We start from the raw sequence: 15277 nt of genomic DNA, 5'->3' as shown, positions 1-15277 counted from the left end.
ATTATTTCCATTCTAGGGATGCAGAAAGCAGTCCTGAAAGATTAAAAGAAAGCCAAACACTTTTATTAAAATACTTGCTGAGCATTATCTGTGCTGGCACAGGGGATAGAGCATCGACCTGGAACGTGAGGTTGCCAGTTCGAAACCCCGGGTTTGCCTGGTTTGATGCTTCCTGCTCCTCCCTGCCTTCTCTCTCTCTCTCTCTCTTTCTCCCCTCTCTAAAATAAAATGTTCCATTCTGGATATTTCTCCTCTGCTCACAAAAATTTATCCCATTCTACTTCTAAAAGAAGTTTGATAGTCCAGTCGGTGTAATTCAATTAACCTCAAAAAATAAAACTGTGACTAAAAAGAAAAGGCAAGAATTTACAGGTTGGTGGTAATCAAACACCAAGTTTATTCTTGCAAATGAGGTATGCCACTTGCTTAAAGCTGCTGGTCCAGGACTACTTCTTATCCAGAGAATAGAGTGGCTACAATGTTATCTACTTCTCTGTAGCCGCACCGTCCTACCACACATTAACACAACAAGGCTGCCAGCACCAGTATGGGCCTAGCCAGAAAGGACCACAGCAGGGACCAAAAAAGGCATTAGCTTCAACTTCAAATTTCATTTCCCTCTGTTTAAATTAGATTTTTTTTACATTATTTCAATGTAATTTTATTACATTTAGCAGATTATAGTGACACTTGAAGTGCAACTATTGTATGAGTCCAACTGCACCCCTGGTACAATATAACCAAAGCTTATAACTCAGCTTTGAACAGGAGCTCATGCATCAAAGGAGGTATAAAGTCTAAGCTTCAAAACCCATCTTTATTTACCAGATTTGCAAGAAATCCATTTGGCTTTTTATTAATATCAGTAGTTATTTTTAAAAATTAGATTTTGATTTTCTTTACATTTTTAACCACTCCATTTGCCAGAGACTGCTTTTCTCAGCTCTTTATATATCATGCCATGACATTTACAACCAAAATGCAAATCATAAAATTGCTAATAACGGGTGCTGAAGGAATCTCCCCCCTTCCAAGTTACACCATGCATATATGAACATTGCAGTGAGTTTGCCCATTTAAAATTTATTTAATACTCAATTTATAGGTAACAGTGAACAAATGAAATACATTCTTATGGAACACATCATGAAGATTAACCACCTTAAAATATTTTTATTCAACTGCTTGAAATCACTGAATAAAGTTTCATTTTAGCTCTCAGATACATTCAATCATTTGCAGTCAACAAAATGTACTGCGCATCTACCATGTAGGATAAACCCTGTAATAGGATTAGAGAAATGGTGAGGACTGGAATAAATACAGGTGAGACAAATAATCACATATCCTGAGTGTTATAGAAGGGGAAATCTACTCCAGGTGAGTGTGTATTTCTATGTGGGTGAGTGCAGCTTCCCTGAAATGATTTGAAATCTCAGATTTGAAAGACGAGTAAGAACTCTACTGGTCAAGGCTAAAGGATTACGGAGCTGAAATCTGGAGGAGAATTTCAAAGTGGTGGGCACATGACCCAGGCTGAGAATAGCTTGTTAGCGGATCTGAGGAAAGCAAGAGAGAACTTGATTAACGGCAATCGCAGAAAGAGGTTCATTGTGGCTAGAACAGTGAGAGCCCAGGGCAAGACACGGGATAAATTAGACAAGAGAGAGAGGTAGGTCAGGAGGAGCCCAATCATGGGAGTTTTGTGAGCTTTGTCATGCACAATGGACTTTATTCCAAGAATCAAAGAGAAGCCCCCAGAAAAAAAGGGAAATGACACAGTCAAATCTGGATTTCAAAATATCATCTGGTTATAAAGGGGAAAGCAGTTGGGAAAGGGGACTGATGCCATTAGGTAGGAAAGCAGGTAGAATAGGAATGGCAATAGGGAAAGTGGAAAACAGACAAAAATTTTAAAAAAATATTTAAGACGTAGAATTGAAAATGATTGGCAATAGATTGGGTTTGGAGAATGAATTTGAGAATGGGGACAAGAATCTTAAATTTCCCCCTTCATTAGTGGGCGGATTAAAGTGGCATTTAAAAAGATAGCAAACAATGGAAGAGAATCATTTGGGTGAAGGAATAATGAGTTCCTTTGGGTCCTGTTGGGTTTGACAGGCTGCAAGGTATCTAAATAGAGATGAACCCAAAACATTGCAGGGAATATGAGATCATTAAATTAGAACACTGCTGTTAAATCAATTATTTTACTTTCTATCTATTTACTGGCATATCTTTGAATGGGAGGCATTTTTAAAGAGAACTATCTTGGTTTATTTAAACAGCATACAAAGAATGACTATATAAAAAACAGTGGGCTTTTTTTCAATTACAGCCTCAGTTTTATTGTTTACTCTTGTTATTTTATTTTAATAAAAGACTCATTTTATTACATGTAATATTAATAGACTATGGGCTCCAAGAATCGAAATATTTTTGCTGTTTTATTTGCTCTCTGTACATAAGCTCCTAAACAGCATCAGAAACACCACTCAATACATGTTTATTAAATGAATGAATTATGAAGATATATTATGTATTTCATTGTGGCAGTAAAATTATAAAAAGTAACCCAGGGGCAAATGTGAATCTTAGTAAAGAACTTGATGATATATAGCAGTATTTCTAATCCTGTTTTGTAGCGACTTTAGAATTGCAATTAAATTACCAATGTATATAAAACTCTGACATCATCTGAAGAAACCTAGGAATAAAAATGTTTAAAATACAAATCTGCACATTTTTAAATGATGCTAAAAATATTGAACTTATTAATTCTTCTTCATTTAAAAAAGGTCAAGTCTAGTTAAATTCATATTACATATTGATACTTAATTCAGAAAATATTACAGGCCAGTATGAAATGTGAATTTCTAATTACAATACCAAATTGTCTGTTGGATTTTCACACAGGTAATTCTCTTTAACTAAAGTGGGACTAGTGCTGAGAAAAATAGAATTTTAAAAGTTAACATCTTTATTTTAAAAAAATTTTGAGAGGAGGGAAGATAGAGAGACAGACTCCCGCATGTACCCCAACCAGGATCCACCCAGCAACCCCTGTCTGGGGCTGATGCTTTGCATATCTGGGGCCACTCACAACCAAACTATTTTTAGCATCTGAGGCATAGGCTCCACAGAGCCATCTTCACTGCCCTGGCGGACATGCTCGAATCAATCGAGCTGCAAGAGGGCGAGAGAGAGAATGAGAAAGGGGAAGGGAAGATGGGAGGAGAAGCAGATGGTCACCTTTCATGTGTGCCCTGACTAGAAATTGAACCTGGGGCTTCCACATGCTGGGTTGATGCTCTACCGCTGAGCCAAATGGCCAGGGCAAAAGTTAATATCTTGATAGAGGTTTTATGCCATTACATAGAGTATGTTTTCTGAAGGTGATTTCTTAAACTTTTGAGGGTTATTAATACACAAATACATATATAAACATACACAAATACATATATAAACACTAAGAACAACAGGACTATGGTGATAAAACTGTAAATTCTTATATAATAATCTAAGCTTTAAATAAGAAACTGTGAATATTGTTTTATTCACAAAATTCACATGATTAAATGGGGCTTATTATTTTGATACTTTAACTCAATCTACATAATCTTCATTTTTCTGTCCTTTTAGAAGACATAAACATTGGGCAACTAAATGATAAGCCATGAAATAGGACTTAAACCATAATGCTGGCTTCAGAACAGCTCAGCTTTTTGATCTACATTCTTTGATTTTAAATAAAATCAAAATCTAGACTCTCCATTAGAAACACATCACACTAAAAAAACAGACATAAAATGAAATGAGTTGTGAAGTTGGAATTGATACTAAGTTACATACTATTGAAAGACAATTTATGTCTTGTTTAGAGAGGGTCACCATAACACTTTTAAGGCTTGACACCTACAGCTAATCTCTTGTTATTTACAGAGAATTAAAAGGCACAAACTCATTTTCCTAAAAAGCTTTTCCAATTCTTCAAATAGTTCTAAGAAATGCCAACGGCTTGCCTTAGTTAACAAGTACACAGATAATCCAAAGTACAGCAGTGTCAGTTAAATAATGTTTGATCCTCAAAGATGCTTTTGTGGGACTCTAGTAGCTATAGAAATGTATGAGGTATACATTTTAGCAATTCTTACAGTTTTGAGTGAGCTAAGAGAGCTGTTTTATTACTTGAAATAACTGGATAAACAAACAAACAAACAAAAAAAAAACTGGCTCCAAAGAATGTAAATTTGTTTTCTTTGTGCTAACAGAACTTCCAGAGGAATAACACTATTTTATTCTTTTAAATTACGTGTAATTTCCTCTAAAATAAAGAATACATACTAATTGTCAAAATTCCAAATAAAGAAGAAGGAAAAATTTACCCCTAGTTTGGCTTTCTAGAGATAACCATTATTAATATAGTTTTCCCATTCCTTGTTCTATAAAAATTTTTAAACATTATTTGTAATCATGTAGCACATGTTAACCATATAGACCAGTGATCCCCAACCTTTTTTGGGCCACGGACAGGTTTAATGTCAGAAAATATTTTCACAGACCAGCCTTTAGGGTGGGACAGATAAATGTATCACTTGACCGAGACAAGCGTCAAGAGTGAGTCTTTTAGACGAATGTAACAGAGGGAATCTGGTCATTTTTTAAAAATAAAACATCATTCAGACTTAAATATAAATAAAACGGAAATAATGTAGGTTATTTATTCTTTCTCTGCAGACTGGTACCAAATGGCCCACGGACCGGTCCGCGGCCCGGGGTTGAGGACCATTGATATAGACCACACTGATTATTTTAAGTGTATTTTTATCATAAAAGTAACACTGTAGAGAATTTAAAATATACAGATAAATTGGTCCATTTAAAAATAAATTTTATACATTCACTAGGTATAAATATATTTTGAGCACTTGTTTTTAGTTCAAAAATTGTGCATGTGATTACTTTAAGTATATTTAAGGCATCTTGGAGAAGTCAGTATTTTCACGTTTGCATTAAAATACAGTAACTCTTTCAGAAAACATTTAATATACCAGTGAACAAAGCTGTACCAGTGAGAAAGAAAGGGCAGGGCCACTCCTGAGGAGTAGAAATGATTAACTTGGCTGAGAAGAGGTTCACAGAATACTAAGTGTGAGCTTTCTTCAAAAGGTGCGGTGTATTCTAGAATTGAAAAGCTGAACTTTGCACAGTGCTACTGGGTATCAGTCCAGGTTTTCCCAACTCCTAATCCATGAACAGATTAAATGCTCTATGTTTTTCAGACTTTGTCTATTTCTTGGTTTGATTTCAAAGATAACTTTTGAACTGAGAGTGAGAGTAACACACACAGAAGTTCTCGTGTTTATTTAGTGTGTACCATGGAGCCCTTGCATTTATAGTGACACTAGGTTTTTATAAGAATACAAAGTTAAATCATATATGTTATAGTTAACTCAAAAATCTTACGTTCTAGCTGAAGTTATGAAAATGAGTAAAAAATGCATAATGTAAGACAAAACATTGATTTTATTCTTTATTTTTATAGGTCTGTAAGAATTGCTTGAAAATATTGAGACAATGCATATTTGTGTCTATTGAGCATTTACACATAGAATGCATGATGTGTTTGAATTATATTGAAAAGTTTCAAAGCTCAGTACAGCCTATGTACTTCACTGGTCACATGCAAGGCATTTCTGTATATATAACAGGAATGATGGAATAAGCCATGGCATGAACTCAAGGACTACCATCAAGCTCTTCTCACATTCTTACTTGGAATTTTTTATATACCTGTACTTTGAATAATTACATTAATTTATAACAAGATATTTTGTCATTTAAAAGTATTAATTTCACTAATGTAATTGTATATTCACATCTTAAATTTCAACTACTAGCACCTTAAAAAAAATATTTCCTCTTCAAGTCCCATGAACATTTCCTGCTTTGGTATTTTAAAGTCAAGCTACATTTGTTGCCCTAATACTTTGGTAGAAAATGGGTAGCAATTGATTAGGCTGCTGTTAGATGGTTAAGTATATATCATATTTTGTATTGAACATCTGACAAAATTATGAGCAGCAATCTCAAAGCATATTTTTTAGGTATAATTCCCATTTTATTTTGCTTTTGAAAGCAAATGTTATGCATTTTTAAAAAGCCCCAGGCTCTCAGCCCTGGCCAGTTGGTTTAGTGAATAAAGCCTTGGCCCTGAGTGCAGACATCCCACATTTGATCCCCAGTCAGGGCACACATGAGAAGAAGATTGTCACTTCTTCTCTTCTACTCCTTCTCTTCCTTCACTCTCTCTCCCTCTCATAGCCAGAAGCTCAACTGGTCCAAGCATAGGCCCCGCGCACTGAGGATAGCTGTAGGCCTCAGACACTAAGAATAGCTTGGTTGCTTGAGCGTCGGCTCCAGACTGGGAGGTGGGGAGGGTTGCTGGCCACCTAGTCAGGGCACGTGCAGGAATCTGTCTATCTCACTTAAAAAAATAAAATAAGGCCCTGGCCGGTTGGCTCAGTGATAGAGCGTCGGCCTGGCATGCAGGAGTCCCGGGTTCAATTCCCAGCTGGGGCACACAGGAGAAGTGCCCATCTGCTTCTCCACCCCTCCCCCTCTCCTTCCTCTCTGTCTCTCTCTTCCCTTCCCACAGCCAAGGCTCCACTGGAGCAAAGTTGGCCCGTGTGATGAGGATGGCTCCATGGCCTCTGCCTCACTGCCTCAGGCGCCAGAATGGCTCTGGTCGCAACACAGCAACATCCCATATGGGCAGAGCATCACCCCCTGGTGGGCATGCCAGGTGGATCCCGGTCGGGCGCATGAGGGAGTCTGTCTGACTGCCTCCCCTTTTCCAACTTCAGGAAAAAAATAAAATAAAATAAAAAATAAAAATAAGTAAATAAAAAGTCCTATCTTCTCACCCAAAATTCATTTTTCATTAAAGATATTTATATTTTGTGTACAGAGTATTAAAAGTCAAAATTCAAATTATTCTTCAGCAACTTTCCTTTTGGAATGAGTTAATATGAGTGGGAAAACATCTACATAATGATGTTATCCTCACCAACAAAACATCCATATATTTACTTTTTATTCCTCTGTTTCAAAACTAACTGTAACAATGAATATATTTTTAATTCACAAAATAAATGGTTTCATTTGAGCTTATCCATAGGATACAATGACTTTAAATACACATATCAGATTTCTTCTGTCTCTGAATTAAGCACACACCTGAAAATCCTGACACCTCTTAATATATACCCTATTACTAAAACACAGTACCAGCACCTGATGGATGATGTGCAATGTGTCCATAAAGTCATGGTGCACTTTTGATGGGTCATAGGAAAGCAACAAAAGACGCTAGAAATGTTAAATCTGCACCAAATAAAAGGAAAACCCTCCCAGTTTCTGTAGGATGATGTGGCAGCATGTGCACATGTGCAGATGATGATGTAACACCGTGTATACAGCGGAGCAGCCCACGGCCATGCCAGTCAAGATGTGGGCAGTATAGAGGAAAGTTCAGTGTGTTCTGTGGCTTGCTAAATTTTAATCTGTGACCAAAGTGCAACGTGAATATCGGCGCATTTATAACAAAGCACCACCACATAGGAATAACATTATTTGGTGGGATAAGCAGTTGAAGGAAACCGGCAGTTTGGTGGAGAAACCCGTTCTGGTAGGCCATCAGTCAGTGACGAGTCTGTAGAGGCTATATGGGATAGCTACCTAAGGAGCCCTAAAAAATCTGTGCGTGAGCCCACATCAAACTGCACTGAATAGGTGTGAAACTGGGAGAGTTTTCCTTTTATTTGGTGCAGATTTCACATTTCTATTGTCTTTTGTTTCTTTCTTGTGACCGGTCAAAAGTGCACAATGACTTTACGGACACACTGTATTTTGGTACTCTTCAAGAGGTTCTTCTTTTGCTTTATAGGAGACATACAAAGCAGGAGCATCAAGAAAACATTCTAATTAAGTCAGAGGCCTATTTGGGGGTTGAGTCATGTATGACAAGAATGTAGGATATTGGTTCTAGGCCCAAAGGAAGCTACAATGCTCTAGCTAAGCTGCAGAGCCTTGCAGACTGGTGATGTCCAATAGAAACAGAATGTGAACCACAGATGTAACTTTTAATGTAGTAGCCACATTAAAAAAGGTAAAAAAAAAATGTAGAATTGATTTTAATGATATACTTTATTTACCCCAATATATTTCCAAATACTATTTATTATCAAGTGTTCTGTCAAAAATTATCAATGAGATATTTTACCTTCTCCCTCCTGTATTGTCTTCTAAACTTGCTGTGTACTTTACATTTACAGCACTTCTTTAATTCGGAATAGCCACTTTCAGGTGTTCAAAAACCGTATGTGGTTGGTTAGTGGCTACTGAAATGGACTGAACCGATCTAGAGAATCTCTGCGGAACAGCAATAGCTCAACCAGCACAGGATTGGGCACATGGTCTCCAGGTCTATAGAGACATGGCAGTGAGACAGGAAGGGGCCTCCTCCTCTTCCTTCAGGCACTTTAACTCAGGTACTTGCACAATTGACAATGTAAAGACAATATAAGTGAAAGATATTTTATTAAATGTTTCTTACAGCTATTTTTTTTTTTTTTTTTTGTATTTTTCTGAAGCTAGAACCGGGGAGAGACAGTCAGACAGACTCCCGCATGCGCCCGACCGGGATCCACCCCGCACGCCCACCAGGGGGCGACGCTCTGCCCACCAGGGGGCGATGCTCTGCCCCTCTGGGGCGTCGCTCTGCCGCGACCAGAGCCACTCTAGTGCCTGGGGCAGAGGTCGAGGAGCCATCCCCAGCGCCCGGGCCATCTTTGCTCCAATGGAGCCTCGGCCGCGGGAGGGAAAGAGAGTGACAGAGAGGAAGGAAAGGGGGAGGGGTGGAGAAGCAGATGGGCGCCTCTCCTGTGTGCCCTGGCCGGGAATCGAACCCGGGACTTCTGCACGGCAGGCCGACGCTCTACCACTAAGCCAACCGGCCAGGGCTCTTACAGCTAATTTTTAATGAGCACTTAACATATATGTGACTTAGTCAATTAAGTCACTTAACCCTTACGTTAGTCCTGTGAAATAGTATATGCTTTTAGCCCCACATTACAGAAGATGCCTGGTTGGAAGACCTCATGGAAGAAGGGCAATCAGTGTTTGCAGATGTGGTTTCTTAACAAAGAGAAATAATGCTCCCGTGATAATAATTTTAACTATTTTAAAATGTAGTAATCATCTAAGTTACTTCTTCCATGTACAGGTGATAGATTTGCAGGAACATATGTTGCCCAAAAAATACAAATGTTATTAAAAGCCACCAAGGTTTATTTTAATGTCATTCTGTATCTCATAGTAACTCAAGATTTAGGATATGTGGATGAAAATGTAGAGACTCGAATCACACACACAACACTTTTAATAACAATGGAGTATGTGTCAATAAATAACAACAACAACAAAAAAACATTCACAGTAAGATAACTTCAGTCTATAAACAGAAATCATAAGAAATCAATGTTGAGGCCCTGGCCAGTTGGCTCAGTGGTAGAGCATCGACCAGGTGTGTGCATGTCCTGGGTTCAATTACCAGTCAGGGAACACAGGAGGAGAACTCATCTGCTTCACCACCCTTCCCCCTCTCCTTTCTCTTTATCTCTCTCTTCCCCTCCCACAGACAAAGCTCCATTGGAGCAAAGTTAGCCCAGGCACTGAGGATGGCCCCATGGCCTCCACCTCAGGTGCTAGAATGGCTCCGGTTGCAATGGAGCAATGCCACAGATGGGCAGAGCATCGCCCCTAGTGGGCTTGCCGGATGTATCCCAGTCGGGCACATGCAGGAGTTGCTTTGTCTGCCTTCCCCCCCTTCTCACTTCAGAAAAATACAAAAAAATAAAAATCAATGTTGAATTCAAAAGGTCAATAAATTGAAGATGGTCTGCACAGCATTGTGACCTGAGTGAATAATAAGCAGGTTTTCATAAATCCAGTTTTCTCCCAATTTTCAGTTTACGTATAAGAACCATTTGTTGAAGTTATCTTACTAATAAATCAATTCTTGATACAAAGTTATAGGAAATAAAGTGATAAGCTAAAGCTAATCCAAATAATGAAACTATATTTTCTAATTATGGCTAGTATTTAGATACATACTATTTATACGACAGACACAGAAATGCCCTCTCCCCTCTGACTTCTGTTTAACTTGCACTTATTATTCAAAACTCCACACCTGCCTTGACCACCTCATTCCCATCCCTGTCTCTATTTTATGCTCTGAAAGGACCATTCACATCTCCTTTGACATATTTCCATGGTTACAGTTTTACATTTATCTATATAATTATTTGGTTGGTGTCTATATCAACCATTTGATAAGTTTCAGGAATGCAGGAATCATATCAATTTCTGCTCAATATTTTATATTAATAAAGTGACTAATACAGGGGTCCCCAAACTTTTTACATAGGGAGCCAGTTCACTGTCCCTCAGACCATTGGAGGGCCGGACTATAAAAAAAAACTATGAATAAATCCCTACGCACACTGCACATATCTTATTTTAAAGTGGAAAAAAAAAAAAAAACAAAAACGGGAACAAATATAACATTTAAAATAAAGAACAAGGAAATTTAAATCAACAAACTGACCAGTATTTCAATGGGAACTATGCTCCTCTCATTGACCACCAATGAAAGAGGTGCCCCTCCTGGAAGTGCGGTGGGGGCCGGATAAATGGCCTCAGGGGGCCGTATGTGGCCTGCGGGCTGTAGTTTGGGGACCCCTGGCCTAATACATAGTAGGTACTTGATAAATATTTGTTAAGTAAATTAATAAATGTGCTCAGCATTTATAAAAATAAGTTTACTAACTCTGAAAATAATCCTATTAGTTATCTTTACTTTTAGTTCATAACAAAAATAAATCAGATTAAGTGATTAACCCAAGACCTCATAGCTAATAATAATCAGTATTGAACTCTAGTAGTTTGATTCTTTTTTTTATTTTTTTTATTCATTTTAGAGAGGAGAGGGAGAGACAGAGAGAGAGAGGGAGAGGAGAGACAGAGAGAGAGAGAAGGGGGGAGAAGCTGGAAGCATCAACTCCCATATGTGCCTTGACCAGGCAAGCCCAGGGTTTTGAACCGGCAACCTCAGCATTTCCAGGACGACGCTTTATCCACTGCGCCACCACAGGTCAGACCAGTTTGATTCTCTTAATCACTTTCCAGAACCCCAGTCTCATTCTGTTAGTTCTTCCCAATGCTTCACTGCCCATATTCAGTTCAAATACTATTATTGACTCTATGTCTTAAAATTGTTTTTCTTTTTCTATACTACCTCTGCCTAGGCCAGACTCTGACCCAATTATCTTCTAAAATATAAATCCGCCATCAAATTTCTAATTAAAAATCTTCAATGGTTGTTCAACACCTAAGAATAAAATTCAAAACTTCTAGGCCTAACAAACTGCTAGTCCTCCAAAACCTAGACTTTGTCTCCGCACCACTGCAGCCATAACTCCAATTGATCTTACAAATAGTCTTTGCATCAAAATACTAAATAGTCCCCAATATTCTGTGTTTTACACCTGCCTGTTTTGATGTACCCTTTTCCTTCTATCTAGAAACCCTTCTTCCTTTCCTCTGCCCAGTGATCTCCTCTTTAGCTTCATGATCCAATTAAAATATATTTCTTAAAATCTTCCCTGACAAGCCAGGTTGACTTTGAACCAGTCCCTCCTCTTTTCCAAGTCATCAAAGCACATCTAACTCTGACATGGCATGAACATCTTGTATACTAAAACCTGGGAAAATATTTCCATCAACTCTTTCTTTTCAACAATTTAGTGAAAACTGACTAGTTCATGGTTGTCAAACCTAGTGAGTGAATAGAGCCAGATTTCCAAATTCTATATTTACAATTCAAGTTAAGGCAACAAGAACGTTACAAATGTTTATGCGGTTACAGAGCAGGGCTTTTTGCCTGTTAGTGGGATGGTTCTGGACGCTGGAGTGAGAAGAAGGAGTGGACTGTGCATGGGCCATGTGGAATTTCAAGAGTCAGAAGAAAACTTTCCCGTCAAAATGTCCATATTAATTTGAAAGAATGACACATTTTATTATTAAAAACATTACAATTAGTTTTTAAGGATTGAGCACATAAGAAGAAAACCGTATCAAGAAATTTTTATGAAATCTGTGGAACAGCAAATGTATATGGGAGGTATTGCAATTTGGCAGCCCCAGGTAAATATTCTCGCCTTTTTACCAAAGTGTTGTTTTATACATCTCTATTTCCCCCCTCTTAACAGAATGTGCTCTTGCACTGTAAGAAAAGGAAAATTACATATTAAAACTATATCTGGTCAGATATTTACCATAAATTGTCTTCTCTGTTCGCACCTGCATATCTCTCTACATAAACAATACAAATTAGGGGAAAATATATTTAGTGCTAGAACCACATAGAAGCATGCAGGTAAATTTTTATGTAAAATTATTTTTCCTATTTCATCTGTATTAGCACATATTTTAATAAATTGGAAATACATATATTTTAAAATTTTTAAAAAAACATGTTATAACCTTATTTTATGATTGTAAGCATCACTCAGATTTATCATGGAGCATTTCACATGGCATCTGCTTTATTTATTTCTCTATTACTGTACATAAAAGCAGTTATCCCATATTAGCTATGTTTGAGAATAAGTTGAAAAAATATTTTAAAAAGACCACTTTACTGTTGTATTAAAGTCCTTTATAATAGTTTTCAACAATAGTTTCTCTTTGCAACTGTTTAACATCAACTACAGCAAGATGTAAAGGAGAATACATGCATTTAAAAACTGTATAGTGCCCTGGCCGGTTGGCTCAGCGGTAGAGCGTCGGCCTAGCGTGCGGAGGACCCGGGTTCGATTCCCGGCCAGGGCACACAGGAGAAGCGCCCATTTGCTTCTCCACCCCTCCGCCGCGCTTTCCTCTCTGTCTCTCTCTTCCCCTCCCGCAGCCAAGGCTCCATTGGAGCAAACATGGCCCGGGCGCTGGGGATGGCTCTGTGGCCTCTGCCTCAGGCGCTAGAGTGGCTCTGGTCGCAACATGGCGACCCCAGGATGGGCAGAGCATCGCCCCCTGGTGGGCAGAGCGTCGCCCCATGGTGGGCGTGCCGGGTGGATCCCGGTCGGGCGCATGCGGGAGTCTGTCTGACTGTCTCTCCCTGTTTCCAGCTTCAGAAAAATGAAAAAAAAAAACAAATTAAAAAAAAAAAACAACAAAAAAACTGTATAGTAAAGATGATTACATGAATGGCTATTCCTATGTGATGATAAAAGCCAGTAATATGTATTTTCCATTGAAATCAACAGGAAACTTGACATGCCTCCACTGGACCCTTTTCACTCCAGTTCCTGGTTAAATGTGAGCTACACCATGTACATCAATGCCAAGGTACGCATTCTGGCTTTGCCTTTGTGAGCTACACCATGCACATCAATGCCAGGGTATGCATTTTGGCTTTGCCTTCGTAAACTATCATTTTATATTCATTATGCAGTTGCTTATATTTATTTCAAATTAGAAACTAGAGTTCATATATTTAATTTTAATGTATTTTTATATTATGTATAATATATTCACATACATTTTATATAATAGTTCATGCAAGGCACTAAAGTAATGACTTTTTGGGGGTTTTTTGATAGCTGTATTTACCTATTCCTAATTTCTTCATATTCTTATTTAATTTAAGAATGTCAAATTGGTGTAACAACCAAATTTCTGCATCTTAACTTCCCACACATATATTAATGGGTGGGATCAGAAATATAATAAAATTGAGCACACTATTAAAATAAAACCCCCAAACCAATCTGAAATAAGAAGTCAAGTATTCTATAATCCTAGAACAAAACAAGGATTTCTTATTACTCTTAGTTATATATCTCTTTGTTTTTTTTTCTGCCTTGTAAAATAACAGTCTCTTTTAATATTTTTTGAGCCTAAAATGGAGACCAGCTAAATATAATTTTTTGGAAGGTTATTCAACAATAATTCTGTAGCAAGTATGTATACTAGATAATACTGTAATGTTGAAAATGAATAAAGAGAAATTAAAGAAGTTGTACACTGCCTCAAGATAGGAATGGTCCTTTCAGTAATCTGAAGTCAGTACTAACAAGAGTGCACTTGTGCATACACGAGCCATTTCAACACAGGGACCCAAGTGCTCCCCCAACCCAATGCAATGTAGCCATGTCATGACTATTACTTCACATTTTAAACCATTAATTCCTCTTTGGTCAAAGAGATTTAGGAAATTAGTAGTATAACACCTGCAGATTACAAATTTCTGAGATATTTTATAAGCATTAATTGCTAATGTTTACATAACCCATTCTTTAAATCGGGAATGATCATTTAAATATTCATAAAATAATAATACTATAAAATGTATTTGCTTTTGTCACCCAATTTAAGTGGACCCCATCCATGACTCTATAAGGCACATTTACTACTAGAGAATCACTACAGTTACTTCTTTTTGCTATTCTCCAAGACTATCATAAATATAAACTAATACAAAATTTGGTCATCTCTAGAAGTGAATTAATATTTTAAAGATGGTATATTTGAAGTAGAACATTAACAATACTTTCATGTGATACACTCATGAAGAAAAATGAGAATTTTTCAACTAATTTTGGGAAACACATAGGACCCTTTTAGAAAGCTCATGAAAAAGTTAGATTTTTTGGCACATTTAAGTATCTTTTAGACTTTAAGTTAGATTTTATTTGTTTGATACAAAATGAAAGAGACATTTTACTTCCTGGATTAACAGATCAACATTTCAGTCTCTAACATGAACCAGATATATTTCTATTAACTAATTTATTTAACTGGAATAAGACACAAATGCTCAATGAGAGCAGCTACAATTTTTCACATGTGTTAAACAATCTTTCCTTTTACCTGTTGTATTATAAACGTCACTCTAGCTTCTAAACAACACCACAAAGCAGATCAGGCATGAAATGGTCATAAGTATTAGTTTCCAGTAGATTTCACTTTTCTTTTTCAAGCTACAGCTTGACATTTTGCAAAATCTCTGGAGACCAAACAGTGAAATCGAGTTACTGCAGGAGTGAACTGTAAATTCCATGAAACCATGTAATATATCTTAACACAGATGGACACAGTACATTAAAATAACTGTGGATGATAATAGAACAATACCATCTGTTTTGTCTAGGGA

At 37.3% G+C, this 15277-nt stretch overlaps 1 protein-coding gene and 1 non-coding gene across 6 annotated transcripts in view; both read right to left on the bottom strand.

The window, feature by feature from the left end:
- Positions 1–15277, bottom strand: part of FOXP2 (forkhead box P2) — a 661310-nt gene that overhangs the window by 266559 nt on the left and 379474 nt on the right. The gene's annotated exons all lie outside the window — the stretch shown is intronic.
- On the bottom strand, positions 8949–9024 carry TRNAG-GCC (transfer RNA glycine (anticodon GCC)). Its single transcript has one exon. It is a non-coding gene; the product is annotated as a tRNA-Gly (tRNA).

The sequence above is a fragment of the Saccopteryx leptura genome, chromosome 2 (genome assembly GCF_036850995.1).
Source record: "Saccopteryx leptura isolate mSacLep1 chromosome 2, mSacLep1_pri_phased_curated, whole genome shotgun sequence".
NCBI lineage: Eukaryota > Metazoa > Chordata > Mammalia > Chiroptera > Emballonuridae > Saccopteryx > Saccopteryx leptura.
This window is presented reverse-complemented; position numbering and strand designations above follow the sequence as displayed.